Genomic DNA, 22640 nt, shown 5'->3' with positions numbered 1-22640 from the left:
TTTAGTCTTAAATTTTTTCAATATTCCGGTGATAGTTCTCGGGCTCAGTTCAAGTTCGCTGAGAGTATATTCGATCTATCGATTATACTAGTATCTCGTTTTATCCTGGGAAGCAGGTCGCTAAACACGGATGGTGCGGGGCGAAACTGCTTTAAGGAGACAGTTTTCTGGACTCGAGATTAAATCCAATCTCTGTTTGTTTTCTCAAACCCTTCTCCTAATTTAATTGTTAATTCTTATATACTTATGTGATTTAAGAATTAGCAATGTTCTTATGAATTAGTTATATATTCAATATATATATAATAATGTCTTTATCGTACAAAATTGATAACAGGAGAGAGAAGACAGGATACGTGGTTTATTTTTATTCTAAGTGTTTGAATTGCACAGTTTGTAAATATATTTACTTGTGTCCCTGAGGCTTCACTTTCATTTACTTGTGACCTGTATTTTCATTCACTTGAATTTTACTTGTGACTTATGACTGCTCTGCTCTTGTACTTCATTTGTATATGGTTGTGGGACCCGCGGCTTGCTAGAGAGAACAACAAAGCTGCCAATTTCTATTTACTTCATTTGTTTGCTAACCATGCTCCTGTGATTCTTTTATTGTTTCATTTGTTTGAATAAACAAATACTTCCATTTCCTTTCCACACAAAACAAACAGCTACTTGATTGTTTTCTTTTACTCATGGACCGACCATTTTTCTCTGTTTGCAAAGCCAAGATTGTGATTCCTTTGTTTAATAAATAAACAACCGAGTGTTGCATGCATACAGATACATCTGGTTGGCTTGTAAAAAAGAAATAAACATTTGATCAGAAAAGAAATAAACAAATGAATAAATAAATTTCATTCATTTACTTAATTAAAAATCAAATGATTATTTATTTATTTAAAATTAATTTTTGATATAATTATTAAATAAATAAATGCATTGATTTCCATTTATTCATTTAATAAAAAATCCGACATTGATTAAAAATAAATCTTGTAAATCCTCGGGTTGTACTCCTTTGAATTTTCAAGCATCCTAATCTCCGGGTTTTCGTACCTTAAAATATTTTCAATCTTCTCGATTACAAAAACCACTTAACAGTATTTCTAAAAATAATACTCCGTTTCCTTTCGCGGATCACTGACGTCTCGTGCACGGGTCTGGTTCACAGACGACTAGTTCCGCTCTCAGGCCTTCGTATTATACCCGTACAAACCACTGTTAAGTTTTCTACCAAATATAACCAACTTCACTAGGAATCCTTGAGGTCTTCACACTGATTCTGATAACTACTTCGAATGACTCCAACCTTATTACTCTGATGCCTGAGCATATTAATGAACTTCATACGGATCATTTTTAACGTCTTCTTCATTGCAGCTAACAAAACCTTTTGTGCATATACCCATTAAATAATTTGTACTGATCCTAGTGGAACATAGATTATTTCAAAGTCCTTATTCTATGTTGAGTTATCCAAACCAGTATTGTTGAGTTATACATACAGTTTCAATCTTGCTCAACACTTGATTTTCTACAACACAGAGATACGTAGGCATCTTGTGAGGATAACCAGCCCACGAACGTGAGAACAACCATTAAAGCTAAAAACTCACAAACCCTAGAATTAAATACTAACAAAACCCTAGTTTTTATTCCACAATATTTGGTTCCGCCTTTGGAAAGACAACAACAATCATGGTGTACACACGGAGCATAACTACTAGTGGAACCATCGACACAACCTCCACAAGGAAACTCTCGTCCTCCATTGAGATTCCAGCATACTCGACTTATGCCACTCAAGGTGGAATAATTCCAGCGGTGACTACTGATGCCCAAACTCAAGGGACGAATCCCCCTGCTCTTCAAGGGATGAATCCCCCTATTTCTCGAGGGATGAATCCCCCTGCTCATCATAGGACGAATCCCCATCTTTAACAAGTGCATGCGCCGTTAGGCTCCCAGCCTGTCGGGTATGAGTACTCAACTATCATGACCCCATGGACTGGAAACCCACTTTAAAGGATGCCTCTATACCTAGAGGTTGGAGAAAGTGATCTCTCTAATCAAGGCGAAAGACAAGGAAGAACGCCTCAATACATTCGTGGCTTAGCTCCAATCCCCGAAGATCGAGATTTCTCTGGGCCTTACACTACAAGAGACTTGTATTCATCAGAGGAGATGGAGAAGGCATGCTGGTAACGAGCCTCAACATGAAGGGTCCCAATAACACTGAAGTACCCAATGGACGATTCCACAAGACCTATAAGAGCGGATCAGGGCTCATAAAGCCAAAATCCAAAGGTTGAAGCATGATCTAGAGATTCAACAAACACCAAGACCCCCACCTGCAGCAAGACCAATATAGACCAGGAAGGTCCAACACCAAGGCAGAGGGTACTGATCCCAAGGGCTGACCCGAATAACTTGATGCCCTTAGAAGATGATCTAAATCCACCATTTACCAAAAATATTATGAACGCTAACTGTTAAGTGGCATTTATGTCCACTTAGAATGCTCTATAAAGGCTTGAATTGACGTTTTGTACTCAAGTTATTTGTGTTTTTGATGTGTTTTGTAGTGTTTTGCATTTCAGACATTAATAAGAGAATCAGGAGATTTAGCATTGTTTTGGTGCTAAATTGGTGTTAGGATGGTATCAAGAAGATTGCTCGTGAAAAGACCAACTCAAACCAGCAAGAAAAGCAGAATTTATGATTTTCTCGAGAGAGTCAGCGCGCCCGCGCTGTTGTAGCGCGCGGTTGCGCCGAGGTGCAGTTTTGCAGCGTGCCCGCGCCAGGTCGAGATAGCAGAATTCTGTTTCTACTTGGATTCTGAGAGTTGAATCCCTGGTTGATTATACAACATATATATAACATAACTTAAGATCGTTTTTAATAACAACATGTACCAGAGCTTAAGGAGAAGGCGTAAGAAGACCGGATAGAAATAATTATATATTACTTGTGATCGCGTATACTTGCGTGAATATTAGCGCGTATTTTCGTTCTAACAAGTTTTTGGCACCGCTTCCGGGGACTTGGGGTTAATTTTTAGTTTATGTGCTTGTCATCAATGGTCGTTAAAGTTCAGTGACTCGGACATTGTTACTTACTTATTTCTTTGTCGTGTTTCAGGTACTCTAGCGAGCGTGTATGCATACGCGTTCTCGGTCTCGTAAGAGAACACTGGATCAAGATGAGGAAGAACTTGTAGTAGCTGAGGAAGTTCTTATCAAGGAGAAAGTTGAAGAAGAAGCTCTTATTGTAATGAGAGAACCAGAAGTGAATACGAAGGCTTTGATGGATTACTCTCAACCAAGGATTAATGATGTTCAGTCGAGCATTGTTCCACCCGCCATCTCGGCTAATACCTTTGAGATCAAGTTGAGCATGATTCAGATGATACAGAACTCAGTTCAGTTTGGGGGTTCTCCGACAGAATACCCCAACATGCACATCAGAGATTTCATCGAGATGTGCGACACTTTCAAGTTCAATGGAGTTTTTGAAGATGTTATTAAGTTGAGGCTTTTCCTATTCTCTTCTTGGGATAAAGCTAAGTGTCGGTTACATTCTATACCACCAGGGTCTATCACCAAATGGGAGGATCTTGCTCAAAAGTTCTTAACTAAATTCTTTTCAATGGCAAAGACTGCGGCAATCAAAAACGCACTTACTCAATTTGCTCAGCAATCTGAAGAATCTTTATGTGAGGCTTGGGATCGCTATAAGGAGATGCTTAGAAAGTGTCCTCACCATGGGATGCCTGACTGGATGATCATTAACTGCTTCTATAATGGTTTGGGTGCTACTTCTAGACCCATGCTTGATACAGCATCAGGAGGAGCCTTGTGGGCTAAAAGCTATGATGAAGATTATGAATTGATTGAACTGATGGCTGCTAATGAGTACCAGAATCCTACTCAAAGACTACCTCAGGGCAAGTAGCCGGAATTCTGGAAGTGGATGCAGCTACTGCTATATCTACTCAACTTAAGGCTTTGACAATGAAGGTGGATTCTTTGGCTAATTATGGAATTGATCAGATCACTAGTGTCTGTGAGCTTTGTGTTGGTGCCCATGAGACGGAGCAGTGCACTATTTCTAGTAAATCAGCTCAGTTCGTCAGCAACTTTCAGAGGTCGCAGCAGACTGTGCCAGCCATATATCATCCCAACAACCGCAATCATCCTAACTTCAGTTGGAGCAATTCTCAGAATACGGTTCAACAGCCTTATCAGCAGTATCCAATAAAGCAGTATAACCCTCCTGGTTTTCAGCAACCGTAATACACACCAAGACAACAACTCCAGCTGCAGCAGTCTAATGAAAAATCTGAATTGGAGTAGTTGAGGCTCATGTGCAAGAGCCAAGTGGTTTCTATCAAGACCTTGGAAAATCAAATTGGGCAGATTGTTAATATCTTGCTCAATCGTCAACCTGGTACACTCCCTAGTGACACTGAAGTTCCAGGTAAGAGAGAAGCTAAAGAGCAAGTCAAGGAAATCATATTAAGGTCTGGGAAGGTTGCAAATCCCGAAAAATCTCAAGTATCGGAAGAAGCTGTGGTTGAAGAAGAAGTGTATATGGAAGCAGAAGTGGAAGCAAGGAAGACTACTGTTGAACACACTCCTCATGAGGGTAATACAGGGGATAAACAGATCTATCCTCCACCTCCTTTTCCTAAGAGGCTACATAAGAAAAAGCTGGATAAGTAGTTTGAGAAGTTTCTGGAGGTGTTCAAGAAACTTCATATCAACATACCTTTCGCTGAAGCTCTTGAACAGATGCCTAGTTATATGAAGTTTATGAAAGGTATTCTCTCTCGAAAAGTGAAGCTTGATGACTTAGAGACAGTTTGTCTCACAGAGGAATGCAGTGCTGAGCTGCAACAAAAGTTGCCTCCAAAGCTTAAAGATCCTGGAAGCTTCACTATCCCTTGTACCATTGGAAAGGTGTCATTTGACAAATGCTTATGTGACTTGGGAGCTAGCATCAATCTGATGCTTTTGTCAATCTTGAAAAAGTTGGACTTACCTGATCCAAAGCCTACTTATATGACCTTGTAGTTGGCCGATCGTTCTATTACGTATCCATGAGGCATTATGGAGGATGTATTGATCAAGGTGGATAAACTCATCTTTCCTGGTGATTTTGTAATTCTTAATTTTGAGGAGGATAAGAAGATTCCCATAATCTTGGGAAGACCTTTCTTGGCTACTGGCCAAACCTTGATTGATATGCAGAAGGGTGAGCTTACTATGCGAGTGCTAGATCAGGATGTGATGTTCAATATTTTCAAAGCCATGAAATTCCCGACTGAAAACAAGGAGCGCTTAAAGGTGGAGTTGGTCGATTATGCGGTTACTTCAGAACTTGATCAAATGCTAAGGTCAGATGCCTTAGAAAAGGCCTTATTGGGGAACTCAGATAGTGAAGATGATAAAGGTGATGAACAGTTGCAATATCTGAATGCTTCTCCCTGGAAGAGAAGGCTAGATATGCCTTTTAAATCTCTTAAAATGGAGGAGCTAAACAAATATCCAAAGAGCCTCAAGCCATCTATTGAGGAAGCTCCTACACTGGAGCTTAAACCATTACATGAACACTTAAGGTATGATTTTTTAGGTGATGCGTCTACTTTACCTGTTATTATTGCATCTGACCTTTCAGGTAGTGGTGAGTAAAAGCTCCTACGAATTCTGAGAGAGTTCAAGTCGGCAATTGGATGGACTATAGCCTATATCAAGGGAATCAGCCCCTCTTATTGTATGCATAAAATTCTGCTAGAAGAAGGTAGCAAGCCTATGGTTGAGCAACAGAAAAGGCTTAATCCAATCATGAAAGAAGTTGTGAAGAAAGAAATCCTCAAATGGCATAATGCAGGGATCATCTATCCCATTTTTGACCGTTCTTGGGTGAGTCTAGTTCAGTGTGTGCCGAAGAAAGGAGGCATCACCGTTGTTGCTAATGAGAAGAATGAGCTCATTCCTACTCGAAAAGTCATGGGGTGGAGAGTTTGTATGGACTACAGAAAGCTGAACAAGGCCACGAGGAAGGATCACTTCCCTCTTCCGTTCATTGATCAGATGCTCGATAGGTTGGCTGGGCATGAGTACTATTGTCTTTTGGATGGCTATTCGGGTTATAATCAGATTTGTATTGCTCCAGAGGATCAGGAGAAGACTACCTTCACTTGTCCATTTGGGACTTTTGCTTTCCGTAGAGTTTCTTTTGGGTTATGTGGAGCACCTGCCATATTTTAGATATGCATGATGGCTATCTTCTCTGACATGATTGGTCAAAATGTGGACGTGTTCATGGATGATTTATCTGTGTTTGGTGATTCTTTTGACGAATGGTTGCAAAATCTTGGCACCGTTCTTAAAAGGTGTGTTGAGACCAATCAGGTTCTCAACTGGGAAAAATGTTATTTTATGGTGCGACAGGGCATTATTCTTGGGTACAAGGTCTCTAGTAAGGGTTTTGAGGTGGACAAAGCCAAGGTGGGGGTTATAGAAAATCTTCCTCCACCAATTTCTGTTAAGGGAGTTCGCAGCTTTCTTGGTCATGTGGATTTCTACAGGCGGTTCATCAAGGACTTCTCTAAAATCTCTAAACCTTTGTGCAATCTTCTAGAGAAGGATGTCCCGTTCAAGTTTGATGATGAGTGCCTAGCTGCTTTTGAGTACTTGAAGAAGAGTTTAATCACGGTACCTGTCATAACTGTACCTAATTGGGATGAACCTTTTAAGATGATGTGTGATGCAAGTGATTATGCAGTTGGAGTAGTTCTTGGGCAGAGATATAACAACATATTTCATGTGCTCTACTATGCAAGTAAGACCCTCAATGGTGCTCAACTGAATTATACTACTACTGAGAAAGAGCTATTGGCTATTGTCTATGGTTTTGAGAAGTTTTGGTCTTATTTGCTTGGGACGAAGGTGACAGTTTTCACTTATCACGCTGTTATTCGATATCTCGTCTCGAAGAAGGACTCGAAGCCTAGACTTATTTGATGGGTTCTTTTACTTCAAAAATTTGAGCTAGAGATCAAGGACAGAAAAGGTACTGATAATCAAGTCATTGATCATCTCTCTCGTTTGGAAGATCTAAGTGCTACTTCACAGGATAAGACATTGATAAATGAGTCGTTTCCCGATGAGCAGTTGTTTGGAGTGTAAGAGGAAGAACCGTGGTTCGAAGACATTATGAACTACCTTGTGAGTAATATTATGCCTCCAGATTTATCTTATGCTCAGAGGAAGAAGTTTCTGCATGAAGTGAAGTGGTACATGTGGGATGATCCATATTTATTTAGGCAAGGAGCTGACTAAATCATCAAGAGATGTATTTTGTACAGTGAAACAGGGGGGATCTTGCGAGATTGCCATTCGACTGCTTATAGAGGCCACTATGGTGGAGAGAAAATGGCAGCTCATATTCTTCGGGCAGGATTTTTATGGCCTAAGTTGTTTCAAGATGCGCATAAATTTGTTGTGAAGTGTGATCGATGCCAGCGTATGGGTAATATAGATAAGAAGGATGAGATGCCTCTTAATGTGCTTCTCGAGGTTGAAGTCTTCGATGTTTGGGGAATTGACTTCATGGGGCCATTTATCTCATCGTGCAATAATCAGTATATCTTGTTGGCAGTTGATTACGTCTCGAAATGGGTTTAAGTCAAGGCTTTGCCGACAAATGATGCGAAGGTAGTGCTTAATTTTCTTCACAAGCAGTTATTCACAAGGTTTGGGACTCCAAGAGTCATAATCAGTAACGAGGGATCGCATTTCCATAATTGCAAGTTCACTGCCATGATGCAAAGGTATAATGTGAAGCATCGCATTGCTACAGCCTACCATCCGTAAACTAATGGGCAAGCTGAGGTATCTAATAGAGAGATCAAGCGCATTTTAGAGAAAGTTGTATGTCCATCAAGGAAGGATTGGTCTTTCAAGCTGGATGAAGCTGTTTGGGCGTATAGAACAGCATACAAGACTCCACTTAGCATGTCTCCATTTCAGTTGGTTTATGGTAAAGGGTGTCATTTGCCTGTGGAGATCGAGCATAAAGCGTATTGGGCTTTGAAGAAGTTAAACCTTGATTTGTGATAGGGATAAATAAATCCTGGTTGTGTAATTAAATATTACATTGATTATACAAGGTGTGGGCTGCTAGGCCCAATAAGAAGATGTATGATATTCAGACCAGAAAGGTTAACAAGTAGATCAGGCCTGATGGAACTAAGAAGCCCCAAAACCCTGATTATTTATTAATTTCGTAATTAATTAATAAAGGAGAAAAACAGCTATTAAGATAAGTCCTAATGGGGATATAAATCCTTGTAGATTGGCCTCCAAGGATCCTCATAGGATAAGGAATCAGCTTCCTACTTCCTAGGACTCCTAAGTCCATCCTAATTTAGAGACTTGACCACCAAGTCTCCTATACCAAGTCCAATTCAAGGACTCCCACATCTATATAAGGGGCCTCACCCCACAGATCAGAACTATATTTTTTGACTTGATCCTTGGCAATCAGCAAGGTACGTAGGCATCTTGTTAAGGCAGATTGAGTCACGAAACACAAGAGCAGTCAAATCGAGCCTCGAAGCTCACGTTCCTTAGTAATAAGTACAGCAGTTATATATATTAGTTTTTAATCCATAACATTTGGCGCCGTCTGTGGGAAGGCACAATAACAACAACCATGGCGAGAACACGGAGAATAATTAGAGCTCTGGAGGAAGGAACACCGTCGGGGACACCTCATGTGATTTCATCAACCATGGAGATACCTCCTCATTCAACTTATGCACCTACCCAAGGAGAAGCCCAGACAGGGGCAACTCAACCTCAGCCACGAGGGACGATTCCCCCGGCTATTCAAGGTACGAATCCCCAAGTTCAACAACTACATGCACCTGTGAACTCTTGACCCATTGGGTATGAGTTTTTAACTATTGTGACCACTAACCCCCCATATGGGATGCCCCTTCACCCTGAGGTTGGAGGAAGTGGGCATGATGGACGGAGTGAAACACGAGGGCGATCACCCCCTACATACGAGGTTTGGCTCCTATTCCCGAGGATCAGGAATTTTCTGGTCCTTACACTGAGAGGGACTCCGAATCTTCGGATGATGAAGTAGCCCCAAGAAGGAGGCATGCTGGCAAAGAGTCGATGGCTGATGGAAGCCAACGTCCTCAAAGCACCCAAGGGACGAATCTCCAAGAAGTGCAGGAAAGGATCAGGGCTCATGAGGCTGAGATTCAAAGGCTGAGGCGTGACTTGAAGGTGCACCAGACCACCAGACCCCAAGCACCTCCTAGGGGGAGAAACCCTCCTCCTATCATAGACCTTGATGATCCAGTGCAGAGAAGGGCTGTTGTCCCAAGGGCTGATCCAAGCAATCTTCTTCCCCTTAGAGATCCTGATGATCCTACTCCACCCTTCACTGAAGGAATAATGAATACCCATATCTCAAGGAAGTTCAAGATGCCAACTATCAAAGCTTATGATGGCACGGGAGATCCCGCTAATCATGTTAGAACATTCTCTAATGCACTGGTGTTGCAGCCCGTGAATGATGCTATTAAGTGTCGGGCCTTTCCTCAAACCCTGTCGGGTATGGCTCGGAGTTGGTATAGTCGCTTGCCCCCAAATTCTATTGGGTCGTTCAGAGAATTAAGTCAGGCTTATATTAAGCAATTCATCAGCGGGAGAGTTCATGAGAAAAGTTCAGCATCTCTTATGAGCATTGTGCAGGGAACAAAGGAATCCTTGAGAGACTATCTAAATCGTTTCACAAAGGAAGCTTTAAAAGTCCCAGACCTTGATGATAAGGTAGCCATGATAACACTGCAACAAGGAACTAGGGATGAGTTTTTTAAGATGTCCTTGGCCAAACGCTCCCCTGAAAGCATGTTGCATCTCCAGGATAGGGCAGGGAAGTATATTAAAGTCGAAGAAAGCATGAGGAAGACCGTAGTGAGTAATGAGCCCGCTGTAGGCAAGAAGCGGAAAACTGATCTGGAGTATATTGCTAAGGACAAGTATCCTAGAACCGAGCAAAACCCTGATTCAACCCCCAAGAAGGGAGGACCTGGGCAAAAGTTCACCGAGTACGCTAAGCTGAATGCTCCTAGAAGCCAGATCTTGATGGAAATCGAGAAAGATCGAGATATTCGTTGGCCTAAGCCCCTGAAGGCTGATCCTGCCAAGCTAGACAAGAGCAAGTATTGCAGATTTCACAAAGATGTTGGTCATGACACCGATGAGTGTAGGCAGCTGAAAGATGAAATTGAGTTCCTCATTCAAAAAGGAAGATTAAGCAAATACACTGGAGAAGGAGGGGATCGGAATAACAATGGAAGGAAGAACTTTGAAGATCGTAGGAGGGACCAAGACGATCAGGGGCGGAATCCCCAGCCTAGAGGACCGGTTATAAACACAATTTATGGAGGGTCACGACCTCGAGGGCCTGTGATAAACACAATCTTTGGAGGACCAACTGCTGCTGGATTGTCCAAAAACTCCAGAAAAGCATATACTAGAGAGGTTATGCATATTATTGAAGAAGCCCCGAAGAGGGCCAGGACAGAAGTAACATTAGATTTTGATGATTCTGACCTAGAGGGTGTGAAATTTCCTCATGACGACCCGCTGGTCATAACACCGATAATAGGAAATAGCCCGATCAAGAGGATCCTTGTGGATAATGGTGCTTCAGTGGATATCTTACTCCATGACGCCTTTTTAAGGATGGGGTATAACGCAGATGTTGGACTTTGTGGTGGTAAAGGCTAGTTCAACTTATAATGCTATCATGGGAAGAACAGGGATACATGCCTTCAAGGTAGTCCCTTCTTCCTACCATTCAGTTATGAAGTTTCCCACCCGGAACGGGATTGGAGAAGAGAGAGGAGATCAAAAAATGGCTAGAAGCTGTTATGTAGCCTCTTTGAGGGCAGATGGAGTTGGGGGGCAGGTTCTTCCTATTGAAGATATGGATGTCCGAGAAAATGATGAGAAGAGAGGAAAGTCAGCAGAAGACTTGGTTTCGATTCCTTTAGACCTCGAGAATCCTGAGAGGATGACTTTCATTGGAGCCACATTAGAGGAGCCCCTTAGAGGGAAGTTGGTAAGATTTTTGGAAGAAAATAGTGATGTGTTTGCGTGGTCAGCAGCTGATATGCCAGGCATAGACCCGGAGCTGATTACTCACAAGTTAAACGTGGACCCAAGCCGGAAGACAGTGAAACAAAAGAAAAGAAACTTTGCCCCGGAAAGACAAGAGGCTATAAGACAAGAAGTAGAAAAGCTCTTAGAGGCTGGGTTCATTGAGGAGATTCAATTTTCGGAATGGTTAGCAAACCCTGTAATGGTGAAGAAGGCCAATGGAAAATGGAGGATGTGTATAGACTTCACTGATCTGAATGATGCATGCCCTAAAGACTATTTTCCGTTGCCCAGAATTGATACTTTGATTGATGTCACTGTTGGGCATGAGATGCTGAGCTTCATGGATGGATTTAGCGGATACAATCAGATTAATATGCACAAGGATGACATTCCAAAGGTATCATTCATCACTGACTTTGGTGTTTATTGTTAGTTTGTTATGGCATTTGGTCTTAAGAATGCAGGAGCCACCTATCAAAGGTTGGTAAATAAAATTTTTAAGGATCTTATTGGTAAGACTATGGAAGTCTATGTTGATGACATGTTAGTCAAGAGTCTAGTAAAGACTGATCATATAACCCATTTGAGGGAAGCTTTTGAGGTCCTGAGGTACCACAAGATGATGTTGAATCCTACAAAGTGTGCTTTCGGAGTAGGATCTGGAAAATTTTTGGGATTGATGGTCTCCAAAAGAGGGATAGAGGCTAACCCCGATAAAATAAAGGCAATCCTGGACATGGAACCACCAAAATCTGTCAAGGATGTTCAGAAGCTCACAGGAAGGGTTGCTGCACTAGGACGATTCATCTCCAAGTCAGGAGACAAGTGCTTATCATTCTTCAAGTCACTAAAGAATATTAAGGACTTTGTATGGAATGAGGAAAACCAGAAGGCATTCGAAGAGTTAAAGAAGTATATGGCCCAGGCCCCCTGGTTGGCCAAGACAGCTTTGAATGAAGTTTTATTCTTGTACTTAGCCGTTTCAGAAAGTGCTTTGAGCACTGTGTTGGTTAAGGAGGAATTGAAAATCTAGAAACCCATATACTATGTCAGCAAAATTCTGCATGGTACTGAGTTGAATTATTCAACTATTGAGAAATTTGCTCTAGCCTTGGTGATGGCTTCAAGAAAGTTACGTCCCTGCTTTCAGGCTCATCAAATTGAGGTGCTAATAAATCAGCCCCTGAGAAATATCATTCACAGTCCCAAGGCTAGTGGGAGGTTGATCAAGTGGGCAATAGAGCTGGGAGAATTCGACATTAAGTACAAGCCACGGACAGCAATAAAAGCCCAGGCATTAGCTGACTTCGTGGTGGAATGTACCATAGCCAACCAAGAAGTCGGGGGGGCAGGAAGATACCAAACCTCAAGACAAGGAAGTAGATAATGGGGACAAAGAGAAGGATGATAAGGAGAAAGAATATTGGGTTCTCTATTTTGATGGAGCATCAAAAACAAACTTCAATGGAGCAGGATTGGTTTTACAAAGCCCTGATGGGTTCTTGATTGAGTATGCCATGAAATTAGACTTCCCAACCACAAACAACGAGGCAGAATATGAAGCCCTGATAGCTGGCCTTGGCCTAACTGGGACACTTAGAGTAAAAAACTTAAAGGTCCGTGGAGACTCGAAACTGATCATATCCCAGGTAAAGGGATAATTTGAGGTAAGAGATGATATGATGGCTAAGTATGTCCGCCTAGTAAGGGTTGTGATGACCCAATTCAATGAATGCCATGTTGAGCACATTCCAAGGGAGGAAAATGCTAAGGCAGATGCATTATCAAAGTTTGCTTCATCCGAGATAGAAGAAAGTTCAGGAAGTGTGTACTTCCGTGTTTTGAAGACACGAAGCATAGATGTTAAGCTTGTAGCTCCTATAGGCCTGGGGACGTCATGGATAGATCCCATTAAGTCCCACATTCAAACCGGTTGGTTGCCAAACGATGCAACTGAAGCACGGAAGTTAGCTGTTTGGGCACTAAGGTACTCTTTGATAGATGGGATTCTGTACAAAAGATCTTTCGTGGTTCCTTACTTAAGGTATCTCAGGCCCGGTGAGGCACGCTTGGCTCTTGAAGAAGTGCATGAAGGTATTTGTGGGCAACACTTGGGGGGCAGGACCTTGGCTCATAAGATAATCCGTTTAGGCTTCTATTGGCCAGAAATGATGGCTTATGCCAAAGAATATGTGAAGAAGTGTGATCGTTGTCAGAAGCATGCACCTGTTGTAAGACAACCCCCCGAGATGCTGACCTCTATTAACTCGCCCATTCCCTTTGCTATGTGGGGAATGGATATTCTGGGGAATTTCCCCATGGCCACGGCACAAAGGAAGTTTCTGATTGTAGCCATTGATTATTTCACCAAGTGGATTGAAGCCAAACCTTTGGCCAAGATCATAACTAAGCAGGTTGCACAATTCCTGTGGGAAAATATTATGTGCCAGTATGGAATTCCCCGTATCCTAGTCACCGACAACGGAACACAATTCAACAACGAGGAATTCAAGAAGTATTGTGAAGAAAATGAAATTGAGTTACGGTTCACCTCTGTGGCTCACCCGCAAGCCAATGGGCAAGCGGAGGTAGCAAATCGAATAATCCTGGATGGACTAAAGAAGAGGATTGAGAAATCAAGAAATAATTGGGTGGATGAGATACTTCCAATATTATGGGCCTATAGGACTACCTGTAGAGTCGCGACTGGAGCAACTCCCTTCATGTTGGCATATGGGGCAGAAGTAGTTGTTCCCGTGGAGATATCACATTCCTCTCCCAGGATTCAAGCTTTCAATGCTGAGGAAAATGAGGAAGGACAAAGGTTGGCTCTGGACTTAATTGATGAAGTGCGAGATGAGGCACATGCAAAGATAGTAGAATATCATAAAAAGGCTTCATTCTACTACAACCTAAGGGTTAAAGAAAGGTTTTTCAAACAAGGTGACCTAGTCTTGAGGAAGATAGAAGCTTCTGGTGTAGGACAGAAAGGGAAGCTTGCCCCGAATTGGGAAGGGCCATACAAAGTCAAGAGTGTTCAAGGTAGAGGAACCTACAAGCTGGAGACTATGGATGGTTTTGAAGTCCCAAGAACTTAGCATGCACAAAACCTGAAGGTTTACTATGTGTAGGGCAACTGAATATGATTCTCACTTGTCAAGATGACGAGTAGGTTGAAAAGCACCTTGAAGCTTTGCTTGCTTAGGATTTATATGTTCTAGTTTTATTTTGAAGTTTATTAAGACTTGTGTAAGGGACGAATCCCAAACAATATATGAAAATTCATAAAGTTTTCGAAATATGTTTAAATGTCAATGGCCAGGCAAGTAAAACCAAATGCATGAAATGCAAGCATAAAATCAGATAAATAAAGTAGATCAAATAAATATTACAAGAGTTTGATAAATAAAGTCTCGAAAATAAGATAAAGAAAACAAGCCACGCAGGGCTGGAAAAGCTCTAAGGAGCTGAGGTGCCCTCGGCATCCATATCATCATCCCCTCCGCTCCCGCTAGATGTCTCTGTCGTCTCGGAGGAGGAGGAAGAGTTGTCATCCTCAGCAGGCCTGGAAGAAGACTCGGGAGGAGGAAGGAGCGGGTCCTGAGGAACGCGATCCGAGGCAACTACTCGGGTACGAAACCTCTGTAGCAAAGCCTCGTCATCAGGGCAGACATAGTCCACCGGGTTAATATCAGGACAAGCCTCGTTCACGGTCCCAAGGGTCGTGTCCCAACCAGTCCTAAAAAACCTGGGGAAGACTGAGTCATCCCTAATCCTCAACGGATAGCCAAGATGGTCTTATCCGTTAAGTTTACAAACACTAGATTTCTACTTAAGTGTTTTGTATAACTTATCATCAAACTAATACACATATTCCTAACAATCTCCCCCTATTTATGTCTACTAGAACTGTAGGCATAAATTTGGGTTTAGCTTGATGATAACAAAACACTTCAAATATATTAACTGTAATAAAGCAGAAATTCAAAAGTGCTGCAAAAATGTGTATGCTGAGATGGAATTGAAGAATTACATTGTTTCCAAGGGTGCTCCTTTAGCCTGAGCAGATTAATTTCTTTTCCTTTGTTCCCTTGTTTTCTTTCCTAGCCTCCTGTCATTCTCCTCTATTTGAAGTTGAAGTTGTCTGTAGAACTTAGCTTCATCTTCTTCATTGATGTCCAATTTAGATTGCATATCCTTGAGAGTTTCATTACTGGCAATCTTGAGCTGATCTTCAAGTCTGAAAAATCTTCTGACTCCTTTGTTGTCTCTGAACTCCATCAACCAATGAGGTGATTTATGAACTGTAATTCCTCTTTCTTGAATGAGTAATGTTCTAGGCAAAATCCTCATGGCATTGGACTGAAAAGGAACAATAAATAAAATGTAAGGCAAGTGAATGTTAAAAGTAAGAAAGATAAGTCCAAAAAAAAGGGAGAGGGAGGCATACCGAAGCTAGAGATTGAGCTCCCGTGAGCTTTATCCTCTCTAGGTCAGGAGTGGCAACCACGTCAGTGAAATCTTTGGGAGTCACGCCATGATAGGACCAATCTCAGGCATGTTTGGTGGATCCCACCACGGAGTCCCCTCGACGGAATCCCTAGAGAGGTTGGAAGGCGCCGGTAGCAGCAGCAGGAGCAGCAGCAGTAATAAGAGCACTGTGGCCCTCAGCTCCCTCAGTTGAAGCCTCCCCCATGGGCTCCTTGTGTTTCCTCAAAAAGATAGGCTCCGTGGCCTTTCCTCGAGTGTCCAGGCCTGCAAGGCGAGCTTTTTTCATCCTAGCAGTCTCTTCAAAGGAAGGTACATTGTCCTCATTAATCTCTTTAGCAGCTGCAAAATAAGACAAAAAGACAAAATAAGTGGAGTTAATAATGCATGAAATGAAATAAAATTGAGAAGGGAAGAAAAATACCCTGCTGAGAAACAGAGGATAATCCCACATGACCGAGGGAGAACTCCTCTAAGAGAGTCCAGCTGGTAGTAGTGTCGTCATCCCGAGTAAGCTCATTATAAATAGTAGTTTCCTCGGAAATTAAGTGAATGGATTTGAGGCTACCATCACTAACCTTCCCGAAGGAAGATCTGAAGAGTGTGCCCCAGTCGCCATTCTCCCAACGTAACCCGACGAAACTATTCCTCCAATTTTGGTTGTTATCGGGAATGGAGGCGCTGTTAAAGATGTGCTTACATTTGGGCCTTTGCTTAACATAGACCCAACCACAAATACTGGAAGAGCTATTATAGCACTGAAAGACCTTCCTAAAAACAGCTACAGAAAGGGGAAAACCTTCCCTAAGGCAGCAAACCATAAAACATAAAATGTTCCTCCAAACGTTTGGAGGAAGCTGACATGGGTTGATTTGTAAATCAGCTAGAAGATGAGGAATGAAGGGATGGAAAAGAAACCTAAGCCCAGCATTAAGGGCATCTGTATAAATAAAGAGAGTGTCCGGTTTCCAGTGGCAAGTACGGTCACCACCAGAAACTGGAACTAAGAGGAGGAAGAACATTATAACGTGCATTTAATTTATCGAAATCAATGTTGTGCCAAATGTTACAATGATTAAAAGAATCGAGATGAGCAGTAGAGGGATATTTATCCCCCTAGTATTAATCATATCGATTAAAGACATGTATGAAGAACGGATCTCGATATCCTTACCTCGTTTTGAAGCCGAGGCTATCTTGGCCGCCCTCTCGGAATTCTTGTCAGCCATTAGTAAAGCTGGAAAAAGCCTGAAACCTCGAAAGGAGAGGCTGATAAACTAAGGGAGGGAAGTTGAGAGAGGAGAAGGTTAGAAAGCTAGAGAAAGGATGGGGAGAAGTTTGTAGAATGAGTGGAGAAGAGAAATGAGAGGTGTGAGGGAATCATACTCTTATCCCACCTTTATATAGCCAAGGAGGGGGGGATAATGGGCCTTAAAAAGCCCGTTTGGGCCCAAAATTAAGAAGGTTCTGGAATTGTCCAGAGAATTCCAGGAAAAATCAAAAGAAAAACTTAATTTTAAGATTCTGGAAGAATCTGGAAAAATCCTAGAGGACCCTGGGATTTGGGCTCAGAAAAAGGGCCCAATTCTAGAATAACTCAAGCCCAGTTAAGGGCCCAAGTGTTTAAAAAGCCCAGCCTGATTCAATAATAAAGGAGAAATCCCATTGAGAGAAGCCCAGAACCAAGGCATAAGCCCAGAAAAGGGCCCAACTGATTAAAGATAAGGGCCCAAATACAAAAGCCCAGGTAAAGAGGTCCATGGCTAAGGCCCAGTACGTTGGAATAAAGTTAAAATAGGCCCTTGAACCAAAGCCCAGTTGAAAAGTTGGCCCAAAAGAATCCAGTTCATGGGCCCAGATCCAAGTATATGCAAAAAATATATTTATATTCCTAAACCAATTCGATCAGGACTTACAATAGAATCCTAGTCGAATGGATTGAGGTCGAATTTCCTTCGACCAGGGCTGAAAAAAAGAGCTATTTCGGTCAAGAAAAGAATCCTGACCAAAAATTCCTAGTCGAAAATGACTGTTTTATTCGACCAGAATGCCAGAATAGTTTCAGATATTTTCTTGACCCTGTCGACCAGAAAGCAGGGTAAAATCCTGATCGAATGGACCTTGCCCGAATTTTTGTCGACCTGGGCAACCAAAAGGGGGTTAATTCGGTCAAAAATGGAAATCCTGACCGAAACAGAAATTTCCTACTCGAAAACATTCTGCTCAAAAAATTCAAAAAATAATATAGGGAAAATCCTGGCCGAAATTCGACCAGGATTCTTGCTTGAACCCATCCTCCTCGAAACGCCTTCAACTAGGGCTGAATAAAGGATAATTCGACCAGGAACCTGGTCGAATGGGATTCCTGGTCGAAATCTGTATAAAAAAAAGAGGAAAAAAGGTGGATGAAAAAAGAGAAAAATTTCTGGAAAATTACAGAAAATAAAGAAAATTCCTTAAAATATTTTCTGAAAAATGTTAATATTTTCAGAAATAAGGAATAAATCTAGAAAATTAAGGATAAATCCCAGATATTAAGGGAAAAACCTAGAAATTAAGGGGAAAATCCAGAAAATTAAGGAAAAATCTCGGAATTAAGGGAAAAATCCAGAAAAATTAAGGAAAAATCCCGGAACGCTAACGAGCAAAAGTGTAACCAGTATAGTATTATGTACGGAAGATAGTAATGATTACGAACTGGAAAAGGATGGGTAGTGAGAAGCAAAAGCTATAATGCTAGAAGCTATAATGAGAATCTGTGCAATAGACTTGAAAGAAATTGGAATGATCACTTAACGCGGATTGAGTTTTCTCACGATAATAAATCGTATGTCAGGTATCGAGATGTCGTCTTATGAGATTTTTGAGGGAAGACAATGTCGATCCCCCTTATGTTAGGATGAAGTTGTAGAGCGCAAGATGCTCGGACCCGCAGTGGTCCAAAGGACCAAGGATATAATAGATCTAATCAGAGGACGGCTGGTAGTAGCCCAAGATGGACATAAAAAGTATGTTGATTTGACACGAAAGGACAAAGAATAGGAAATAGGGGACCTAGTAATGTTAAAGGTATCCCTTGGAAAGGATTGATGAGGTTCAAAAAGAAAGGAAAGTTAAATCGACGAATTGTTGGACCCTTTGAGGTATTAAGACGTATTGGGAAGTTAGCATATGAGCTAGCCCTACCCCCGAACCTGTAGCAAGTTCATAACGTGTTCCCGTATCAATGTTAGGGAAGTATAATTCGGATGCCAGATAAATAGGGGCATATGAGCGCATAGACACGCAACCCGACGTAACCTATATGGAGCAACCAGGAAGGGTTATAGAGTGAAAAGGAATAAGTGCTTAGGAGAAGGGTTATCAAACTATTCAGAGTTTGATGGAAGGACCACAATGTGGGAAAATTTACTCGAGAGTTAGAAAGTGCAATGCTAAGAGAGTATCCCTATTCATTTTCTATCTGATTCCGGGACGGAATCCTTTTAAGGAGGGGAGACTGTAATAACCCCAATTTTTGGAAATTTTTGAAACCCTTATGAATAGTGATTTTGCAGATTATGCTGAATGAGAAAACTTTTCATGCCCCACTATGTAGGGATTCTGTTATGGATATTCTGAGATTTTATTAGTACTCTATATGGTATATAAGTGTATGTAAAGATCGTCAGAATCCAATTCCGAATACTTTGATTTTTCCCGGAAATCCACTAGATACGAAAAGAATTGAGTATAAGGTAACAAGATAAGAAGGATTTAAATTAAAGGATTATAAGAGAGGATCATAAAAGGAATATAATATATTGAGAAAGGTTAAGGGAACCTAAGTAATAATATCCCGGGTATAATCCCTCAAACGATAAACGAAAACGAAAGTTAACTGAACCGTATAACATATCAGCGGTCATTAGGCAAACAATTAGGAAGTTAATCAAAGAGATTAGAGGGGATGATGTCATCCAACCAATGGGAAGAGGACAAAGAGGGAAGGATGACACCACATGATGACATAAGCATGACATAGAAGGGAAGGAAGTGTGGTTGAATTATAACCACACAAAATCAAGGTTAATTAAGTAATTAACCTAAAACAACTCAAAATTCAACCAACCAAGCAAACATTTCATTTTTCACCAAACAAAACACAAAAACTCCTCCATTTCTTCATGAAGCTCTCGGCTTCTTTTCTTAAAAAATGAAGATCCAAGCTCCACCACTTACTATTTAGCAAGGTATTTATCTAAGCTTCCCCATGGATAGTTACATACTTCCTATAAGTTTAAGCTTCTAATTCCAAGCCAATCTTTTTCTATAAATCATGGAAGAAGATGGTGAATAGTGTTTTTCAAGAACTAAAATTTGTGTTCTTGAAGTTTTGTTTAGATTAAGCTTGGATAAGGACTTTAAGGGTGATTCCAAGCCATTCTCTTGATTCTCCACTCTCCAAGGAAGGTATAAACTCCAAACCCTAGCTTTATTTTTGAGTAATTAGGAATGAATATGATTGATATGATATATGGGAAGCATGATGCTTGTTTGTTTAAAGTTTGGTTGAGTTTGTAGAGATTAGTTGGTTTTGTGGTGTTTTTGGAGTTGTAAATCTTGATAATTAGTTAAAGAACTTAAGTAAAGCTTTTAGTTCATGTGGGGAATAAGTATAAATTGTTAATGTTGAGTTGTTGGGGCTGTATGATGTAGTATGGATGGAGTTTTTATTTGGTTGTGAATTGGGGTTGAATTGTGGTGGATTTGGAATGGTATAAATTTGGGAAATCGCGTAAATGTAGCCGTCGTAATGTCCGATTTACTTTAGACTGCTTTTGTTCATAACATCAGAACCCTTGAACTCACTGCTAGGTTTTGACCATTGCCATGTTTAGATAGTTCATGTTACGAGCTTCATTTTGATATGTAGTTCGTTTGATTCCGATGTACGGTTTAGGAGAAACGGCCGTTTTAAGTAACGACGTTTCGCGAATGAACCCTTACCCTTCGCCTTACTTTGAAACATAGGTTAAAGAACTTAAAGGACTAATTGAAGTATGAAACATTTATGTAAGGTGTAATAGGCAGTTGGTAAGACACTCGCGAAGGAATCGCCTTAAAACTCGTAATGGTTAAATTATTAAAAATGGTGGAGCTGAGGGTACTCGAGTGACTTAAGAGAATCAGTAAGCGCAAAACGAGCGTTAGAGTCTGAGTTGGTTAGAGTATAGATTTACAAGTGACTTTGGTTTAATTCCAACTTAATTGTTTCTTATAGGTTATCAGACTCGTCCCGAGCCATTCGTAACCCCCAGTCGCTCAGGCAAGTTTTCTACCCGTTATACTGTTGTTGTGATGTATACACTTGTATATGCATTATTTTGTAATAGATGCATGATGGTTATATTAGCAAATTCTTGCGATATATTGTAGCATGTGATATGGTACATATGCATGCCTGTTTCGTATTCTTTCCATATATATCTGTTGGTTCAGTTGATAATACCTATGCTAGAGAATAGCGGTAATTTGCATATACCCTTAGTATAGGGATCCAAAGGTGAAAACATTTTCTAAAACCGTGAGTCGAGGATCCCGAGTAGATTTGGTGTATATATATATATATTATATATATATATGGTAATAGTTTTCAAAACTATTAATCGAATAAGGTTTATTCGATAAATTTATTTTATTAATGAATATTATCTTGAATATTCATTCGAGGACTTATGACTCATTTATATTATTTATTGAATATTACTTGGATATTCATTTGAGGATGTATGACTCCTTTATTTTATTTAATGAATATTATTTATAATATTCATTCGAGGTATTATGACTCCGCTTATTATTTATTAATATTCTTTATTTTATTAAAGAATAATGTTCGATAATCAAACTTACTTTTGATATTCAAATAAAGATATTACTTTCGTATAAGTATATCTTTGATTATTTACTATTCATTTCAAGTATAAGTTTTCCAACTTCTACTTCAATTATTTTTATAAAGATTATTCTTTATGGGAATGTTATTTAAATAATAATATTCAGATATTTCTTTATATTGAGACTGATTTACTTTATTAAATCAGCATTATTCCAAACACTCTTTAAAGTGTTTTCAAGACTTTAAAATGATTTTCAAAAGTTAGAGTGGATCCCAAAACTCATTTTTATATTTAAGATCTTCCTTTTAAAGAGGGGATTTAAATACTCGCTCAAAACCGGAGGGATCCGGCTCTGTGGTGTATTTTATATTCGCAACAAGGTTGTTGTCTTGATAAAAGAGTTTTTGATTACTTACCCAATACTCGGGAAGTAAAATTCTTGGAACAAGTTAATCCATTAACAGGCATCGCCTGGGAAATATCGGTGAGTTTTCCTTTCCAACTAGATACGACTTCTTGGTGGAGCCGTATCAACAAGTTTCTACTTGGGGAAAGTGGGGACGAGCTTTACGTTTCAGAGTCATGGATTTCATCTGAACTAGGAGTGGCGTAAGTGGTCGAGTAGCGCCGGCCCAGCCTTATTATATTGGCCCAAATGGCCTGGAAGTTCCGCTAAGGCGGTCCATTCCTTAGGAGTTCAGTGTTCGGTTGACAAGTAAATCCGACAGGTTCTCCTCTACATGTAGAAAATGGTGGGGTTGTACAACTACGACTGATCATCGTAAGTGGTCTTCCTGGCACGGCAAACTCCCGTAATGAGTTTATCATCCAATTGGATATTTCTGCAACACTACCCAGAGCACTTCGATAGAAAGGCTACGGTTGGGCGATTGCTGAGTGTTGGCAGGGTCAAGTTTTCAAAATGATGTTTGCATCAAATGAAGTATCTCATAACTTCATTTTATTTTGATGATATTTTAAAGGTTGAATCTATTCAAGTAATATCTTGTAGTCTCATCTATGTGATGAACTTTTGAACTAATTATAACTTGAACGGTGGTAGTTCAAGTAG

The 22640-nt window shown here is 40.6% G+C and overlaps 1 non-coding gene across 1 annotated transcript; it reads right to left on the bottom strand.

The window, feature by feature from the left end:
• Window positions 1-3666: 3666 nt before the first annotated feature.
• On the bottom strand, window positions 3667-3773 carry LOC141682748 (small nucleolar RNA R71). The gene has a single exon (XR_012559934.1). It is a non-coding gene; the product is annotated as a small nucleolar RNA R71 (small nucleolar RNA).
• Window positions 3774-22640: the final 18867 nt, after the last annotated feature.

The sequence above is a fragment of the Apium graveolens genome, chromosome 1 (genome assembly GCF_009905375.1).
Source record: "Apium graveolens cultivar Ventura chromosome 1, ASM990537v1, whole genome shotgun sequence".
In the NCBI taxonomy this organism is placed as follows: domain Eukaryota; kingdom Viridiplantae; phylum Streptophyta; class Magnoliopsida; order Apiales; family Apiaceae; genus Apium; species Apium graveolens.
This window is presented reverse-complemented; position numbering and strand designations above follow the sequence as displayed.